Raw genomic sequence first — 19714 nt, 5'->3', positions numbered from 1 at the left:
CAATGAAAATACATGACCAAAGTATCTGTGCCAGACACCAGGAAATTAAACTGTCAGGAGAACACACATTTTGAAATAGAAAATCTTGTCACCAATTCTCCTCATATCCATGGTCCTGCTATAATTTATACAAGCATATCTTGGAGATATTATGGGTTCAGTTCCAGACCACCTCAATAAAGCAAATATTGCAATAAAGCCAAGTGAAATTTTTGGTTTCCCACTGCACATAAAAGTGATATTTATACTGCACTGTAGTCTATTAAGTGTGCAATATCATTATGTCTAAAAACACAATGCACAGAGCTTAATTTAAAAACACTTTATTGTTGAAGTCCCAATAGTTCATTTTTGCCCTTGCTTCCCTTGCCTTTGGCAATGTTTCTAGGAAGAAGTGGCTTTTGCACAGCAAAGGAAACAGTCAACAAAACCAAAAGACAACCTATAGAAGGGGAGATGATATTTGCAAATGACATATCAGATAAAGGGCTAGTATCCAAAATCTATAAAGAACTTAATTAAACTCAACACCCAAAGAACAACTAATCCAATCAAGAAACGGACAGAAGACATGAACAGACATTTCTTCAAAGAAGACATCCAAATAGCCAAAAGACCCATGAAAAAATGCTCAACATCACTCAACATCAGGGAAATACAGATCAAAACCTCAATGAGATATCACCTCACACCAGTCAGAATGGCTAAAATTAACAAGTCAGGAAACGACAGATGTTGGTGAGGATGTGGAGAAAGGGGGAACCCTTCTACACTGTTAGTAGGAATGCAAGCCGGTGCAGCCACTCTGGAAAACAGTATGGAGGTTCCTCAAAAAGTTGAAAATAGAGCTACCCTATGACCCAGCAATTGCACTACTGGGTATTTACCCCAAAGATACAAATGTAGTGATCGGAAGGGGCACCTGCACCCCAATGTTTATAGCAGCAATGTCCACAATAGCCAAACTAGGAAAGAGCCTAGATGTCCATCAACAGATGAATGGATAAAGAAATGCAGTATATATATACAATGGAATACTATGCAGTGGATGGAACTAGAGGGTATTATGCTAAGCGAAATAAGTCAGTCAGAGAAAGACAAGTATCATATGATCTCACTGATCTGTGGATTTTGAGAAACAAGACAGAGGATCATAGGGGAAGGGAGGGGAAAATTGAAACAAGATGAAACCAGAGAAGGAGACAAACCATAAGAGACTCTTAATCTCAGGAAACAAACTGAGGGTTGCTGGAGGGGAGGAGGGTGGGAGGGATGGGGTGGCTGGGTGATGGACATTGGGGAGGGTATGTACTATGGTGAGCGCTGTGAATTGTGTAAGACTGATGAATCACAGACCTGTACCCCTGTCACAAATAATATATTATATGTTAATAAAAAAATTAAAAAATAAAAACATTGTATTGTTAAAAAATGCTAACCATCATCTGAACTTTTAAGGAGTCATTACCCTTTAGCTGGTGGAGGGTCTTGCCTCTTTGGGTGCTGACTGAACAGGGTAGGGGTTGCAGAATTTTGTGGTGGCTGTGGCCATTTCTTAAAATAAGACAAAAATGAAGTTTGCTACATCAATTGATTTTTCCTTTCACAAACTATTTCTCTGTAGCATGTGATGCTGCCTGACAGCATTTTACCCACAGTAGAACTTCTTTCAAAATTGGATTCAATCCTCTCAAACTCTCCTACTGCTTTGTCAATTAAGTTTATGTAATATTCTAAATCCTTTGCTGTCATTTCAGCAATCTTCACAGCATCTTTATCAGGAGTAGATTCCATACCCAAAAATCACTTTCTTTGCTTATCCATAAGAGGCAAATCTTCATCCATTCAAACTATTACGAGATTGCACCAATTCAGTCACATTTTCAGGCTCCATTTCTAATTTGAGTTCTCTTGCTGTTTCCACCACATCCACAGTTCCTTCCTCCACTGAAGTCTTGAAATCCTCAAAGTCATCCAGGAGGGTTGGAATCAACTTCTTCCAAACTCCTGTAATTGCTATTTCGAACTCTTCCCTTAAATCATGAATGTTCTGAATGGCATCTAGAATGGTGAAGGAAACTTTCAATGGACTTTGCCCAGATCCAACAGAGAATTAGTATCTATGGCAGCTATAGCCTTATGACATGTATTTCTTAAATAATAAGAACTGAAAGTCAAATTACTCCTTGATCCATGGGCTACAGACTAGATGGTTCATTAGTAGGAATGAAAACAACCCTAACCTCATTGTACATCTCTATCAGAAGTCTTGGGTGATCAGGTGCATTGTTGATGAGTAGTGATTTTTTGGAAAGAATCTATTTTTTTTTTTTTCCTGAGCAGTAGATCTCTCAATGGTGGGCTTAAAATATTCAGTAAACCATATTGTAAACAAATATGCTACCCAGGCTTTGTTGTCCCATTTATAGAGCACAGGCAGAGTAGATTTAGTATAATTCTTAAGGGCCCTAGGATTTTGAACACTGGCTTTAACTGAAAGTCACCAATTGCATTAGCTCCTAACAAGAGAGTCAGCCTGTCCTTTGAAGCTTTGAAGCCAGGCATTGTCTTCCCTCTAGCTATGAAAGTCCCAGATGGCATCTTCCAGCAGAAGTCCATTTTGTCTACACTGAAAATCTGTTGTTTAGTGTCACCACCTCCATCAACGATCTTAACTAGATCTTCTGGATAACTCACTGCAGCTTCTACATCAGCACTTGCTGCTTTGCATTGTACTTTTACGTTACGAAGACATCTTCCTTTAAACCTCGTGAACCAACCTCTACTAGCTTCAAACTTTTCTTCTGCAGCTTCCTCGCCTCTCCCAGTCTTTGAAGAATTGAAGCAAGTTAGGGTCTTGCTCTGGCTTAAGGGAATGTTGTGGTTGGTTTGATTTTCTATCTAGACCACTAAAACAGCCTCCGTGTAATAAGCTTGTTTCACTTTCTTATAATCCGTGTGTTAACTGAGTAGCACTTTTCATTTCCTTCAAGAACATTTCGTTTTCATTCACAACGTGGCTAACTGACACAAGAGGCCTAGCTTTCAGCTTTTGGCCTTCAATGTGCCTTCTTCACTAAGCTTAATCATTTCTAGCTTTGATTAACATGAGAGATGTATGACTCTTCCTTCCACTTGAACACTTAGAGGCCATTATAGGATTATTAAGTGGCCTAATTTCAATATTGTTGTGAATTAGGGAATAGGCAGGGAGAGGGGTGTGGTAATGGCTGGTCTTTGGAGCAGACACAAAACAAGCAACACTTATTAAGTTTGCCATCTTATGTAAGTGGGTTCATGGTGCCCCCAAATAATTATAATAGTAACACCAAATGTCATGTATCACAGATCACCATAACAAATATAATAATTAAAAAGTTTGAAATATTGAGAGAATGTGACACAGAGACACAAAATAAGCAACCGCTGTTGGAAAAATGGTGTCAGTAGACTTGTTTACTGTAGGGTTGCCACAAACCTTCATTTCAGGAAAAAGAATAAAAACTCAACTTTTCCAGGGAAACTAGGAAATGATTGCTCCAAAAGTAAGAATCAAAAATCGTTAGGTAAGAGAACATTAGTCTTGTTTGAAATACTGCTTTATCACTGAGTTACAAAAAATTAACTTCTTTGAGTGAGTACAGTATGGATTCATTTGGATGTAATCTGATATATCAGTATGCTGGAAGTACATGTGAGTGAAATTTAATGAATGAAAATATGTGAATTGAGAGACTACCTATTAAAATTCTGGTTATCTTCCTCAATGGTTTATAGGGATTTAGATAAATAAAACATAGTCAGCAAGATGTAGCATCATTATTTATTTGGAGCTATGAACATAATTGTTATTTTAATACTCAACAACATGAGAAAAGAAAATGAAAGAAGTAACTAGATTTCACTGGCTTTTCATCATCTTGATGTGGACAGATATGAATCAGGATTTTAAAAAGGAAAATGAGACTGTTTAATCATTGTTTTATAATACAAAGAACATTAGTCAAAGAAAATTAATTTGAATTTCAATTCTACATAAAACTGAGTAATTTCAGGTACATCACTTGATCTACTTGAATGTTAATTGTAAAGTATAAATATTTATTGTCATTCTAATGTATCTCACAGGTTTTCAGTGAATTTAAAATCAGGTAGTATAGTCACAAGGATTTTGAGAATCATCGCATTATGTTAATGTATGATGGTATTACTGCCACTGTGATAAAAGAATCAAAGTGAGAGAGAATAAGAGATTTTTTGTTATATTGTGGAAGTGTTCTTGAACCTCACTTACCTAGACTGGGGACATAAGTGTAGATTTAAGTCCAACTTCACTCTATAGATATATACTTTCTCAGACTGCATAATAATCCCTTTGTGGAGTTCTATCCCTAACACTGTGGCTCATCAACACTAGGCATCCACTTCCCATTGCAAAACCCTCTAAAGTAAAAGATTTCTCAGAAAATTGTGTTCCATGCCCTGAAATCAGAGTATATCAGAGAACTCAGTGTTCTATTTTCTTTTTTGGTCATTCATTAAATTTTAATGGATTGTGCTGATATATAAATTTATTTTTGTGTTTACTGGACACGCATATCTGAGTATATGTGTTCTAATACATAGGATGAAGAGAAATCCTGGTGTGTCTGCAAGGAATCCATGCAACCACCAACCACCATTTTCTTGCTGTTCTGAGCTTAATATCTGCAGGCTCAAGTATCTCAGGAAATCCCAAAGATGTTCATTGTTAAATGGCAGAAAAAGGGGAAAGTGTAGGATATGACAATTTGATATATCCATTTGTCTTCAATCATTATTGTTATGTGAGTTTTAGTTCAAAAATTCCCTCCCTAGCTTCTATAGTAAAAGACAAAACAGCTCTTTCCTGGAATCACTACTCAAAAGCCTTTTTTGTTTTTTTTTTTTTAATTCTACCAAATCATCACTCATTACTCTAGCAACCTATTACAACTGAGTTATGATCCTCAGATCATTTAGACTTTAGAAATATGTATTATTTTAAACACTAAGTACAGGAGGGCAAGTGATGAGTCCACATCTGCTCACAATGTCTTTCATCCATTAGTCTCATGGATTAGAGAAAAAGACATACTGGAAGGAAATTTTCCTGGAAGCAGTTGTTTTGGAAATAAGACTATGGTATGAACATAGAGCTATGTTCAATAAGTCACATGCTCCTAGCATTCAGAGTTACATTATAAAAGTAATACATTTAGAGGAGCTATAAGCTTGATTGAATTAAGATCAAAACAGTAAAAAAATATCAATAATTATGTGATGCCAACATTCCTGAGTTGAAACACAAACTGTGTATTAATATCACAAATTTGGAGCACAGAGATAGTGGTGACTCAGGATGTTCTCATAGATTTAGGTCAGGATATAGCCCTACAGTGGAACTGTATGTGTTTCCATTATTTAGAGAAACAGGCAACATAGATATTACAATTCAGCTTCCCCTCTGATCATTTGAAAGCAGGCATATTTCCAAAGCAATTGATGACGTGAATTACATAGTGTGCATGATCCACCTTTACTTTTACTACTTCTGGTTTTCTCAATCAAATCATATAGGTAATTTCTTTGTTCCCATCTCCTGTTTCTCTAGTTATATTTTTATTTTCCCAACTGAAATCTATAAATAATTTTGTGCTTCTATTTTCTAATTCTTTAGGTATTCCCATTTTTTTCAATCAAACCTATAAAGAAAATTTTCTATTTCCATATTCATGTGTAGCTCCTAATTAAGATGATAGGTACAGAATTAGAACAGGGGTTTGCAAACCTTTCCTCTAAAGAGCCAGATCATAAATATTTCAGGTTGGTAGACCATATATTCTCTAATGCAACTATTCACCCCTTGCCATTATAGCATGAAAGTAGTCATAGACATTATGAAAATACATAAGCATATCTCTGATTTAGTAAAACATTATTTATAAATAATGAAACATGAATTTCATAAAATTTCATGTCACGTAATCTTTTGATTTTTTTTTCAGCATCTAAAAATATAAAAACAATGGGTCATGGGGCACACCTGGGTGGCTCAGTCAGGTAAGCGTCAGACTCTTGATTTCTGCTGGAGTGGTGACCTCAGGGTCAAGAGATCCAGCCCTGTAACTAGCTCCAAGTCTCTTTTCCCTCTCTGCCTCTTTCCCTGCTTGTGCACTCTCTTTCTCTCTCTCTCTAAAATAAACAAATAAATCTTAAATATATACATGAACTATGGGTCTTAACAAAAGCAAGCCACAGGCCAGATGTGGGCAGCAGGCCAGATGTGGGCAGCAGACCACAGTTTGCCGAATGCTAGGTTAGGCAAACACAAAATTACAGAAATTAAATGAGCCCTCCAGATAAAAAAGTATGTTATTATATCAAAAGCATCCCAGAAAAAAATGTTACAGATAGCCTCTAACTTAAGCTAGACTGCTCAAGTAATATGTAAATCTGGTTTTTGTGTGATAGATTGTCAACAATTTTGCACATGTATTATTTCATTTAATCCTCTCTTTCTATAGATGGAGAAATGGAGACATAAAAACTTTAAACAACTAATATCTACGACAAACCTAGGAGGGGAAAGAAACCAAAATCCTGTGGAAATTTAACACATGCTGGGGATTATGCAGGTCATTTTTGTGTAAGAACCGCAAAAATGTTACATCTTCATATGACTGAAAGATACAAAATTGGGTCTTTTTCAAATATTATTATTATTATCAGATATATTTAAAACTGTATTAGTGCACACCTTCTAATTTAGGTTCTCTTAAAGGAAAATTTCAATGTGACCATTTTGGTTAGCTTTATGTTTTGAATTTTCAGAGTGTAATTTCAATAGCAATTGATTTAGTAAAAGAAAAATGTTTAGTCACCTACACTAATAACTGGAGCCCCAGAGAAAGCCAAAGACAGTTTCATTATTGAGGTGCTCTTGATTTTTTTCTAGAGAACAACTCTGTTGTAAAGCAGCATTTGACTTCAATTTAATCAACAATTTGAAATTTCTAACTTGTATACCAAAGGATTTAATGTCTTTAAAATTTGAGGCACAACACTATTAAATAACTGCCATGTTACTATGATGAACCTGTGCTATTGTGAGATCATTGAAAAACCTGTGCTATTGTGAGATCATTGAAATATAGGTATTACCTGGATTCCTTATACTTTTACCAGATTTCGTATGCTAAAAATCACCTGTGCTCATAGATTAAGTTACCAGTATCATTCTTCTGAAAGTAATACTAAAATGACTTGTTAGAGGTGGTGAATCATTCTCTATATTTTTAGTTCTCACATAAGAAATATTGAAGAACACTATGGTCATTGGTATAAAATAAAAATCTCTACAGGACATCCTGTGAAGCTACTCAAAATTATAACATTAAAAAAATTAACCAATAGAGCACTTTTAATTTCCAAAGGCAATCATTCAAAACAAACTCTTCCCTCAACACAAGGAGCTTTTTTATTATAAAACATAAGACACAAGTTTACCTAGTCTTTAAATACTAAAAGGAAGTGGGTAGGGTAGGGAAAAAAAAAATACTACAATCCAGATAATGTCTATTCCTTCTATAAAATTACTATTAGGTCTCAGATATTTTGTTATATTTGGATAGAAGCATAATCAAGAAAGTAGATCTTACAATCTAGTCACTCATCTTTTGTTGAGACTTGAGATGGATATGCAAACAGATTTATGTTTCAATTTTAACATGCCTTGAAAGAAGACAGATGACTAATTTTGTTTGTGGCCATTAGGTAAAATGACATTTGAGCTACGTCCTAAAAACAGTAATTTAGAAAGATCTATTTAACCTAAAATCTTATGTTTACAGTAGCTATCACCATAGCCTATGTTCAGCAGATTCTTAAAATGTTTGTTGGTGGAAATAACCATGTCAAATTTCATCTCGTTTGTCCCCTTTTGTTATAAACATTCACACATCCAGGTTGAGCACAATCCTGATAGTTCAATTTTAATTCTCAGTCTTGGATATTCAATAATACACATGCAGCGAGTGTTAGAATTCAAACAAGATCTACTTGTTCTTCTTTGCAATCTATAACGTGGAGTTACCTTGGAGTACATCGGTGGCTAAAATAAATGTATACTCTATTACTTTAAAAAAATAGAAGAATAGAATATATATATACTTAGAAATAGTTAAAGGTAATGGTCGAAGGCATTTTATGTAAAATAAATATAATAATAATAATACTCATCTTTCAAAACTGTTCTCAAGGTTAAATGTAATAATTTAATTAAAAATTTGAGTGGATTTTCACACATAATAGGCACTCTGTGGTTTTTAGTGTTAACTTATTCATCCTATTATAATTTCATATTTAGAAAGAATGTTAAAGACATCCATTCAAACCTCTTGTCATTTTTAACATAAGATTTTGTGGCTAAAAATATGTTGCTTTCCTTCTCTTCATGCAAGCTTTAAGCAAATGAGTACCATAACTTTCTGAAATACTATATTTATCTTTATAGCAATAACTTTTTACCATACCTCTGATATAGGAGGTTGATATGCTTCTCTCTTTTTTTGTTAACTGACCTTTTTTACTAAATAAGAAGATATTATAAAAAATTAGGCCCCCCAGGACTGTACTATAATTTGAAATATAATATTGTTAATCATACAAAGGTCTAGCATTAAAATAGAATTAACCATGAATCTGGAGGAGGTAGAACATCTTCAAACTCTATTCTCTTTCTTTCATTTCAAGTCAGGAGAGTGTGGAATGACCTTTTTTTAAATTTTTTTCCTTATCTTCCTTCTAATTGAGTTAAAATAGCTCTGTGAAACCAGACTCCCTCCTCGTGCCTATTTGCAGCCCCGCCGAAAACAAGGACTTACATGAAAAAGGTCAAAAAATCCCAGATTATCTAGATTTTATTCAGATAAAAAAGAATGAGGTAGCTCTTTATATACTGATAGATACATATTTCTATGCTACTTTATTAAGTGAAAAAAAACAGGAGTGGTGTGTCATTTGTTAAAAAATAAACATTTATTACCATATATACAATAACTATCTCTGTAAGGAAATATAAGAAATTGGCAAGACTGGTTGCATCCTGGGGAGGAGTCTGGGTATTCTGGGAGAATGTGCACAGGTATCACAACAGAAGGGTCAAGGAGGCGGGTTACTGACAGCTTTGAAGAGACAGGAAAGAGACCATGAGTGAAGGAATGAGGGCAGTTTCAGAAAACTGGAAAAGGCAAGAAAACAAATTCTCCCTTTGATCTTCTAGAAAGGAACACAGCCCTGATGACACCTTGATTTTAGCCTAGTTAAGACCTGTGTTGAACTTCCGACTTAGCGAACAGTAAAATAGTACATATGTGTTGTTTACTCCACTAGGTTTTTGGTAATTTGTAACTGCAGCAAGAGAAAATGAATATAGTCAGACATCTCAGTGATGCCTTCTTTCACTTCTTGAAAGACCCACCATCCCAAGCCTCAAATATTAGTAAGTTCTACTCTGTGCTGACCCTGACACCATCAAGCCAGAATCTGATAAACTTCTGACTAATTATCATGACATTTTTTCAAGATTTTTTATTTATTTGAGAGAGAGAGAGAGTGCGAGCGGGGTGAGAGGGAGAGAGAGAATCTCAAGCAGACTCCCCGCTGAGCCCAGAGCTAGATGGGACATGGGGCTTGAATTCACAACCCTGAGATCATGACCCTGAGATCATGACCCGAGGTGAAACCAAGAGCCGGACACTCAATCCACTGAGCCACCCCAGAACCCCATTATTATCATTACATTTGTGCCACTACCGTCAAGTTTGTTGTCACTTTTAGCTGACCTCACTCCTGATGTAATCACTTATTAAGTTAACCCTCCCACCTCAACAGCCCTCTGATATAGGAACCAGTATGAGCACCATTTCCTAGGGGAGGAAACTCATGCTCAGATAGTTTGAATCATTTGTTCATGGTCACAAACACAGGAAATGGGGATGTAGCATTTAAACCCAAGCTGTCATATTCCTGATCGGAAGAGTGTCTCTCCTCAGAAGTATTTTGTCTCTTTTGTACTGTCACCTGTTCTGGTTGTATTGTGAATCTCCTCTTCTCTTGTCTCTTATTATCATTCTATCTATGTTCCCTCTTCTGAGGACTTTTTGTCTGGTCTTCAAACCAAATTAATTCAGCTACCCTAAATATATATCGAGCACCTACAGTGTGTAAGGGATTATATATCACTTGATAGACATATAACCACAGTGACTGAAGAAAGAGAGCAGGTCTCTTTTCCTCAGTAGAACATCTGTCTCTTGAAAATTAGCACTGAGGTCTGAAGCACCAAAGCCTCTTCTCAGGATTGCTATTGATGCCCAAAGTTCTAACAACCCTTATCTCCTAACGGCTCCCAAGTGGAACTCAGCAGTTTCACTACTTTTGTTTAAATTTGAATTTTTAATATGCTCTTGGGAGAGTACCTTATGGTTGTCCTAAAGGTAGCACAAACAAAATATATCCAAAACTATACTGTAAAGCTCTCACATTGATTTTTTACCCAGTATTTTTGATTAGTGGTATCAACTTCCTGCACAGATGAGGTTATTTTAGAGATATTTTAAATGCATTCCTCTCCCCACACATGCCATTGATTTCACCTTTGTAATGTCTTTCAGATCAATAGAATCCTTACATCTTCACTTCTAATGCTTTGATTCCAGCTCTCAGTTTCTACTTTTAAAAACTTTTACAGCAGTCTGCTAATTGTTTTCCCAGTTTGCTTTAATTCATTCTTTCCACATTGCAAGTGAAGATAGTCTTTTAAAACAATTATCTGAACATGGCTTTTTCCAACACAAAACTCTTTGATGATTGCCATTGGCCACATAATAATGTCCCAATTCTTTAGTCTGGCATTTAAGTTCCTTTATAAGCAGGTCCAAGCTACTTTTACAGCTCTACCTCTAGTATTTTCATTTTCATCAATCCACTTCTGACTCTGATCACCGAAGACTATTTGGCATTTGTCAAGCACAACACACCTTCAAGACTCTATGCTTTGGTTCCTGTGTTTCGTCTACCTAGTATTCTTCCTTTCCTCCCTCACCAACCCCGTATCTTTACCTCCATGCTCTTCTCCAAGGCTCTCTCTCTTTAAAATCATTCCTGATTCCTCTGCTCTAATTAATTCTTCATCCAATCTTTACTTATTATAGTAACTATGGATCAAAGATAAAGATGGTTCCTGCCCTCAAGGGAATTGTTTAGTAGAGACAGAAGTGAAAAATTATACCTTAATATACAATATGTTTTCTAAAATCAGTATATATTAGGCACTATGAGCACAAAAGTTGGGGGCATAGGGCAGTTCTCAACTTTGGTGAGTATGAGTAATAGAACCTTGAAGGAGGTGATCCCTCCTTCAAGGAAGACTTTATAGAGAAGATAGTATTTGCTTTCATGTCCTGAATATACATCAAAAAACAAAAGTTCCAAAGTCACACAAAGGAGGACTGTATTTGAAACCCAGCTATGGCATATATTATCTATGTAGTCTTAGGCAAATTATTTTACCATTGCTAAACTCCATTTTATCATAAATGTGTGATAGTAATATGTGCCTTTTAGGTCGTTTTTGAAATTTCAATGAGATGTTGCTTTGCAAGCATCTGGATTAGTGCTCAAAGATGAGTTTAACATTAGTGCTATGGTCATTATTATCCTTACCATATTGTTACTATAACTGAAGGATGACTGCGAATTAAATAGGTGGATAAAAAGGAGGAGACTCTGTTTCATGCAGCATGTGCAAAGGCACTTAGGCATAATGCTGAAATAAATGTGGATTAGATCAGGTCATGCTTTGGAACCATTTATCTTGCTTCTGAAATGCTTACTTGTTTGCTAGCTACCCAAAAGACATGCTGACCTTTGAGGTTTTTGTCTTTTGTTCATTGTTAGTGCACTGCTGAGATAACAAAATTCAGTGAAATCTTTCAGCTCAGTATTTCCAATAAAGATCTTTGACCTTGGATAGGATTTCTTTGGTACATGACCCCAGACTTGTTCTGCCTGATTGTTAATCCATATCACCATGCTGACTTGGCAAACCATTTTGTTTAGGTACCAGAAGAGTGCATTCATTACATAGGTACACATATAAATACTGCTTGAGGATGCTGCACATGCCATCGCTGAATAATAAGGTATCCTGTATTTACGTGGTCGCTTGTGGCAGCAAAGAAATACCATTTTCGAATTGAATGTCCTAAAATCTTAGGAATTTCAGCCCAGTCTTTAAAGTGATAATAAAGCATAATCTCCTGAAAGATGAAGTATTTAGTTTCCTTTGAAACACTGATGGGTTAAAAAAAAAAAAAAAGATACCATGTAATTAGAAAGATATATAGTCATCAACTATAACAGCAGGCCATGGTTTATTGCAATGATTCATTCTCAACTCATATACTTGAGAAAGATGTAACAGCACATATTCAACTGGAAAATGTGTTATATAGCATCAGTTGCTTCATTTAGAAGAAGGAATATAGTAGGGTAGTTAAGAGCACAAGCTTCAGAGTTAGACAACAAAGGCTCAAATCCTGATTGATTATATTACTTGGTTGTTAAAAGATCTTGGGCACCAACTCTCAGTATCCACACCCCAAAATGAGGATGATAATCATGTCAATTTCATGAAGCTTTTATGAGGATAAAATGAGACATTGCATATTAAGTCCCTAGAACAGAATCTGGCACAGAGTAAGCCCTCAATATTCGCTGATTCTAGGATTGAGGCAAGATGTACAGTAATAGAGTACTTTTGCATTATCTTTATACATTCAACAGAAGGCAATAATTCCAATTATGAAAACTGCTTTGGAGAAATCTGCAAGGAAATAATCTTTTTTAACCCCAAATGACTGATATATCAGATGCCAATTCTGGGGCTCCTGAAACAAGCATTTGTGTTTAGACTGAGTATTTCCCACTCCTTCATGCTAACTACTTTTTTCCAACAACTACATGTCTCTTCCTTGGTGTGGCTATTCTAGTAAAGATTTTACAGTGTGGTTAAGGAACAACTTCCTCTAAAGTCTAACCGTTCCCTTCTTATTACTGCTTTTCATTTTCTTGTTTTGTTTTTTTTTTGGTTGTTGTTGTTGTTTTTGTTTGTTTTCTCTAATGGTTCAGTGAGGAAGATAAAAAGAAAAGACATCTGGCATCACTCACCTACTACTTGAAGTTGGGCTGTTTCTGGGAGGTGGGCATTTACCAAGTGCACTAACTTTTTTTTATTTTTTTTATGTTATGTTTCAAGTGCATTAGCTTTTGTCAGGAGCTGTTTTCAACTCAAGCAGCATTTTTTTTTTTTTTTACTAAAAAAAAGTAAAAAAACAAAAACCAAACTGGTGAGGTGAACATTTTTGAACATTTGCTTAATTTATGAATTAATTCAGAAGTTTAGTTTTCCTTATTTACAGAAATTCCTTTTCACTAGACTTAAAGATACGTTTTTTTCTTTCTCCTTTTACATCTTCAACATTAGCAAAATCTTTGTTAATTTTATCTTTTTCTATGTAATTTGACTCCCTTGTTTTCCTTTAATCTCATAAACCATCTCAGCAGCTATTTTTTGAGACTTCAGAGCAAGTGCCATCATTTCTTTAAGCAAAAACAACTTTTTTTCTTATCTTATGTAAACTACCTTTAAATACACAAATTTGAGTTCAAACTTGCACAAGACAATCCTACATGTATTTCACCATTGACTACCATATATGTTTTTTATGTTTGGCTTTAATTGCCATCTTCTCATTCAACCCTAACTCTCATTTGACCCTAACTGTCAAACTCTTATATAAGCTTATTCTGAATGGTGAGATTACAAGCAGTTTCAATTTATTAGTTTTGGATTATCTATGTTTTATAATTTTTTCAACAACCATATATTACCTTTGTAATAAGAAAAGCACAAAGAAAGTGAATTTTTAAAAATCTGCACTTTTTCACTTTCCTGAAAAGTCTTTGGAAGTGAATCTTCCTCATTCCACCTACTGGAATACATTCTTTGTATTGATGTTTTTTTTTTTTTTTAAAGGTTTTATTTATTTATTAGAGAGAGAGCATGAGAGGGGGGAGGGTCAGAGGGAGAAGCAGACTCCCTGCCGAGCAGGGAGCCCGATGTGGGACTCGATCCTGGGACTCCAGGATCATGATCCGAGCCGAAGGCAGTCGCTAAACCAACTGAGCCACCCAGGTGCCCCTGTATTGATGTTTTAACCCTTTTCATTTTGAAATATTTAAAAACATTGTCATTTGTAAACAGATTTTAGCTCCTCCACTAGGATAAGAGTCAGATGCAAATTCATTTTAGAATTTCTCACTATATCTTAAAGAGTCGTTCTCAAAAAATATGGTAAGATAGAGAAGAGTGACTCTGGAATTAAAATTAATGTCTCTGTATTATCTAAAAGCTTCAGATTACCCTTCAATATGGATATATTTTGGCTCTATTTTCAACCTCCCCACCTCCTTACCTATTTTTTTTACTTTTTAAATTAGACAGCTTACCTGTTTCCTTTTTTTTTCCCAGATTGCCTTCCAATCTTTTCAAGCTTCTTAATGCTTAACACACACACACACACACACACACACACACACACACACACACACACTCAATTTAAACCAACTGCTTATACCACTAAAATAAGACTGTGTAATCTATCCCCTTTAACAACTTTTCTCTGTATTACATCCATCCCTTCAAATTCCAGAAACAAGTCCTGACCCACATTTCCCACTTAAAGTGCTTTAAAGGTATGATGTATTGCATGACATACTTTATTAATTCACCCTTTTGGAACAGAATTTTACTGAGAAAAAGCATTATTCATCAACACATAATCTAAGTAGATACAACAGAAATATACTTCCTATTAATAAAAAACACACACATATTGAATAACTAAATGTTACCTAGAAATATACTGCAAAATATTTTTATATTATTTTAAATCTGTGCTAGAGACAGAAAAAAGTTATGACTCACAATCTTAGCAATTACATGCAAATTTTATATAAATATTATATAGCTCTTTATTTCTTGTTGATAAGGGTGCACTTGGACACTGTAGCTAATAATTAACTGTAAAATTTGAAATAAAAATAAGTCTATAGACAAATATATTGAGAGCATTTTGTTTTTCCTTGTTTTTAAGTGTGGTTTCCAATAAGCCAAGATTAATTCATGGTCAATAGATATTTTAAAATTTTCTAAAAAGGTTTTCCAGTTCTCTATTTCTACAAACTTCCAGGGAATGATACTGTTATGTATTAGAGTTAGCTCTTGATTATCCATTATATAAATGAGTAAATACCATCCAAGTTTATACAAAAATCTCAGTTAAATGAATTAATTTTATTGACTTCTTCATTAAGAATTTTTTTATTTTATTTATTTTTTTAAAGATTTTATTTATTTATTTGAGAGAGAGAGAATGAGAGATAGAGAACACGAGAGGGAAGAGGGTCAGAGGGAGAAGCAGACTCCCCACTGAGCAGGGAGCCCGATGTGGGACTCGATCCCAGGACTCCAGGATCATGACCTGAGCCGAAGACAGTCGCTTAACCAACTGAGCCACCCAGGCGCCCAAGTTTTTTTTAAATAAAAAGTCTTCAATCACCAAAATACAGTTACTAGTTAAAAAATTTTGTTCAAATTAAGAAATTCAAAAGATGTCTGCATTGCTCTCCCTGGATTATATTCAAACCCCAACTGCACCATACTTATAATTGGCTACAGCACTTTCAAATGGGCAGAAGGGAGCCACTTAGCTTATAGCAAACTCTGAGCTCTACTTTGTACTCTAATCAAAAATACCTAGGTGAAAAATGATAATCCCATGGAAAGATACTGGTTATTTCATCTGAGGATTGATACATCCTAAAACTATCATTTAATGAAAATGACAAACACCTCACTATCTTTCAGAACCAATTTATCATTCAGGAACATTCTCAGTTTTTTGATCACAGATTTCCTGCACTTATAAATAATTCACAAGTACTTAAAATTAAGAGGTCTATGCCCTTCACATAGTTCATTATTTGACTATTGGTACCAACTGGGTATCCAATGTATTTTGTAATTTTTGTGAATCTAATCACAACATGATATTTAATACAATATTTTTTAAATGAATATCAGTAATTCATTAGAAACCTACGGTCAGGACAACTCTATTCTTATTTGTTTCTTGCTCAGAAATGCACTATCATTGCTCTCAAGGAAACTAAGTGGGCCACAGGATGAAGATTATTTTTTATTCCTCCAAACTGTACTTAAGTCCTATACTGGAATAGTGAGTTATCTCTAGTGGAAAACAACAATATGTTCATTCCCAAGCATTTCCATTTTTGGAGCCCAAAGGCCCAATGTCTCAGCTTTCTGAATGACACAAGAATGCATTCTCACATTTTAAGTACTGAAGTGGAAAAATTATCTATGAATCTAAGATAGTCTTGATAACACGTTTAAAATACTTCATAGATTCCAAGTTTAATTTGAATTATAATGATAGTAGAAATGACCATTAAAGGAAGTAAAAATTAATCTACTTGGACTACCTACCAGCTACCCAAAGTTCTCCAAATTTTCAAGAATCTGATTGTACAGCCCTGCTTTAATACTTCTAGTAACAGGAGACTCACAACCTTGTGATTTAGTGAACATATAATAATGTTAATATATGATTATTAATTGCAGCAGTTTACAAATTCCCTTTGTATTACACAAATGTCCTTAAGAAAATACATGGTTAACTAGCTTAAATAAAATTATGTGTGGGATTATGGGGAAAATGTGTTCTGAGATCTCTCATGTGTGTTTTTTTTTTTAAAGATTTTATTTATTTATTTGATAGAGAGAGACAGCGAGAGAGGGAACACAAGCAGGGGGGAGTGGGAGAGGGAGAAGCAGGCTTCCTGCGGAGCAGGGAGCCCGATGTGGGGCTCGATCCCAGGACCCTGGGATCATGACCTGAGCCGAAGGCAGACGCTTAACGACCGAGCCACCCAGGCGCCCCTCCTCATGTGTGTTTAACCAACAGAAAACGTCTGTTGGATGGTAGAGAAGGGACATTTGGAAAAGAGGAAAAGGCCCCTGTTTCCATGACACCACGGAAAGAATACTAACATATTAGAACAGATAAGAATACTTGGATGATGAAGGGATTCAGAAATGACGTTACATAAAAAACACTGAAAGAAAATCAGAGTCAGGTAAACATGTACAAAAAGCAATGAGGACAGGTGGTAGGGGGTGGGGGCAGGCGCAGTGATTTCTCCAGGAAATGCCAAGTTTATCTTGTCTGATGCCAGCCTAGCACCAGTAAATGTACTTTACAGGATGAGGACTATTAGCTCAATATAGAAAAATTGCCCGAGACAATAACTGTCTTCCCCTCTGATGTGAAATGCTGCCTACAACTGACAATGTCCAAGCTAAGGCAGGATGAGGGATAAAGGAGAGTGGGCAGTTTCTAAAATCTATTTCAATTTAAGAAATGTAATGTTGCTGCATAATCGTTCAAGTTACCAAGCAAAGATTTGGTAATAAAATCTTGGGGGTATCTAAGCTGTATGAGAAATTCAGTGTTAAGATATGAATACCAAAAGGAAGAGCTGTGGAGGAGGGAGGGTATTAAAAAGAATAAGTCTCCAGGATATCTTTATTAGTATTCTTTTAGGTAGATAAAAAGACTCAACTATATGTGCATATTTGACAAATATTTCCAAGTTTTTTCTCAGTCAACAAGTAAAAATCCAGATACACAGGACAGTATCGTTGAGAAAACTTTCATGCTGCTATTTTAAAATTAGCCTACCATGTTCATTTTGAAGTAGGTTATTAGGTTTACCTAAAAAAGCTATTTTTTCAAATAACTTCTTTTGAGAAACAAGGTAGGGTTTCAAAAGCCAAGTTTCTGAGAGGAAAGTGGTCCTACTTTGACTAGCAAATCTACAGATGTGAAATTCAGTTTCATACAGGAGAATGAGTGGGCCTAAGGAGACCTTTAGATGCACAACAAATATGAGTAGACCCCATGAATTTGAATTGAGCCATGTCTCACTAACTGAATAAAGTAATAATGGTAAAAGCAATATTCACACTGAGACATGTTGGTGAGAAATCATACTGATGGCACAGACAAATATTTTGTTGATACCATAGAAGAAGGCAGTCCAGAAGAGAAGGGGGAAGCTGTGAAACCAAAAAGCTTGTCATGTAAAAGAGGAAAAATCCATTCTAAGGCCATCTGTGCCTCGATACTTCACAGCTAACAAAGCCAAAACCAAGTTCATTCTCTTCCCTTTCAAATACCCTTTTATCACATGATTCATCCTTGTTTCTCAAAACAACAAAAACTCATTGTCACTTTAGTCAACCCATATTTCCTGAGCACCTACTAAATCACAGTTAATCTGCTAGATCGTTGGGATTGAACAGGCAACAAGATACACACCACCCATACATTTAGAGTGTTTAGAGCTTAGTTCATGTTCTCAAAATCTCTTGTTTCTATTACTGAAACATTTCTCTAAAAAACCCATCTCCATTCTTGCAAGTGCTTCCTACTCCCATCTATCTTGCACAAAGCTGAAAGAAATAACTTTTTAAAACAACAACAAAAACGACACCAAAAAAAGATCATGTCACTTCCTTACTTGAAATGGCTAGTGCTTTCCGAGGATAAAACTCAAATTTTTCATTGCACTGTTTATGATTCTTTATAACGTGGCCTTTTACCTAAGCTTCTGATCTCAAACTGCTTCCTAAAGTAAATGCTAGAATCACAAAATTCCATATCACGATGGTAATATATCTCCTTTTTTTTCTTAATTTTTTTTCTGCTTATAACTCACTCACTGCCCTCTTTAACTGGTTAAATTTCCCTCACTCTTTAAGGCACTGCATAAGGGGGCCATATACCCTTTGAAATCTTCACCAACAGCCCAAGGGAAATCTAATACTGTTCTCTCTGAGATTCCACGTAGAACAGTCAGGCGTTCATGCTTGACTTCCGAGTGCAATCTCAAGTAATTTTTCTTCTGGGTCGACTATCTCTCCAGCTGAGGTGACCATTCTAAAATGCCTTGCACCTGGCTATATTATACATTTATTACACTGCCTTATAATTATTTACATCTCTCCATTTTCACCACAGTCTACAGACCTACTTGAAGGCAGGGTCAACAGCCTATTTATTTCTATTCACAATGCGTAACACAGTGCCTGGTATAGAGTAGGCACTCAGTATGTTTATATTATTGTAAGGAATAAAGTAAGGGGGGGTAGGAATTCATCTCTCTCATCAGAACTCAAACCATATTTTATTCATCGTATGCCTTTCTCCAGTACCCAGCTACATCTGGCATTTAGCAGGGCATTTAATATTTGTTTTATGACAGAACTAATGAAAAAAACTGACTAAAATTAATTTATTCAAAAGGATTTCAAATACAGATACGGAAAATTATCTGATATATTTAGTGTGGTAAGAAAATTTCAGATCCCGGGGCGCCTGGGTGGCTCAGTTGTTAAGTGTCTGCCTTAGGCTCAGGTCATGATCCCAGGGTCCTGGGCTCCCTGCTCAGCGGCGAGCCTGCTTCTCCCTCTCCCACTCCCCCTGCT

General features: G+C 35.5%; 1 protein-coding gene across 2 annotated transcripts in view; it reads right to left on the bottom strand.

Annotated features, from left to right (window-relative positions):
* Positions 1 to 19714, bottom strand: part of LRP1B (LDL receptor related protein 1B) — a 1880289-nt gene that overhangs the window by 1271069 nt on the left and 589506 nt on the right. The window lies entirely within an intron of this gene.

Source organism: Eumetopias jubatus, unplaced genomic scaffold, assembly GCF_037043125.1.
Source record: "Eumetopias jubatus isolate StellerSeaLion01/CBP00866 unplaced genomic scaffold, mEumJub1_p1.0 scaffold_3, whole genome shotgun sequence".
Classification (NCBI taxonomy): domain Eukaryota; kingdom Metazoa; phylum Chordata; class Mammalia; order Carnivora; family Otariidae; genus Eumetopias; species Eumetopias jubatus.
Note: the sequence above shows the minus strand (reverse complement) of the source record. Positions and strands in the feature narration are given on the sequence as shown.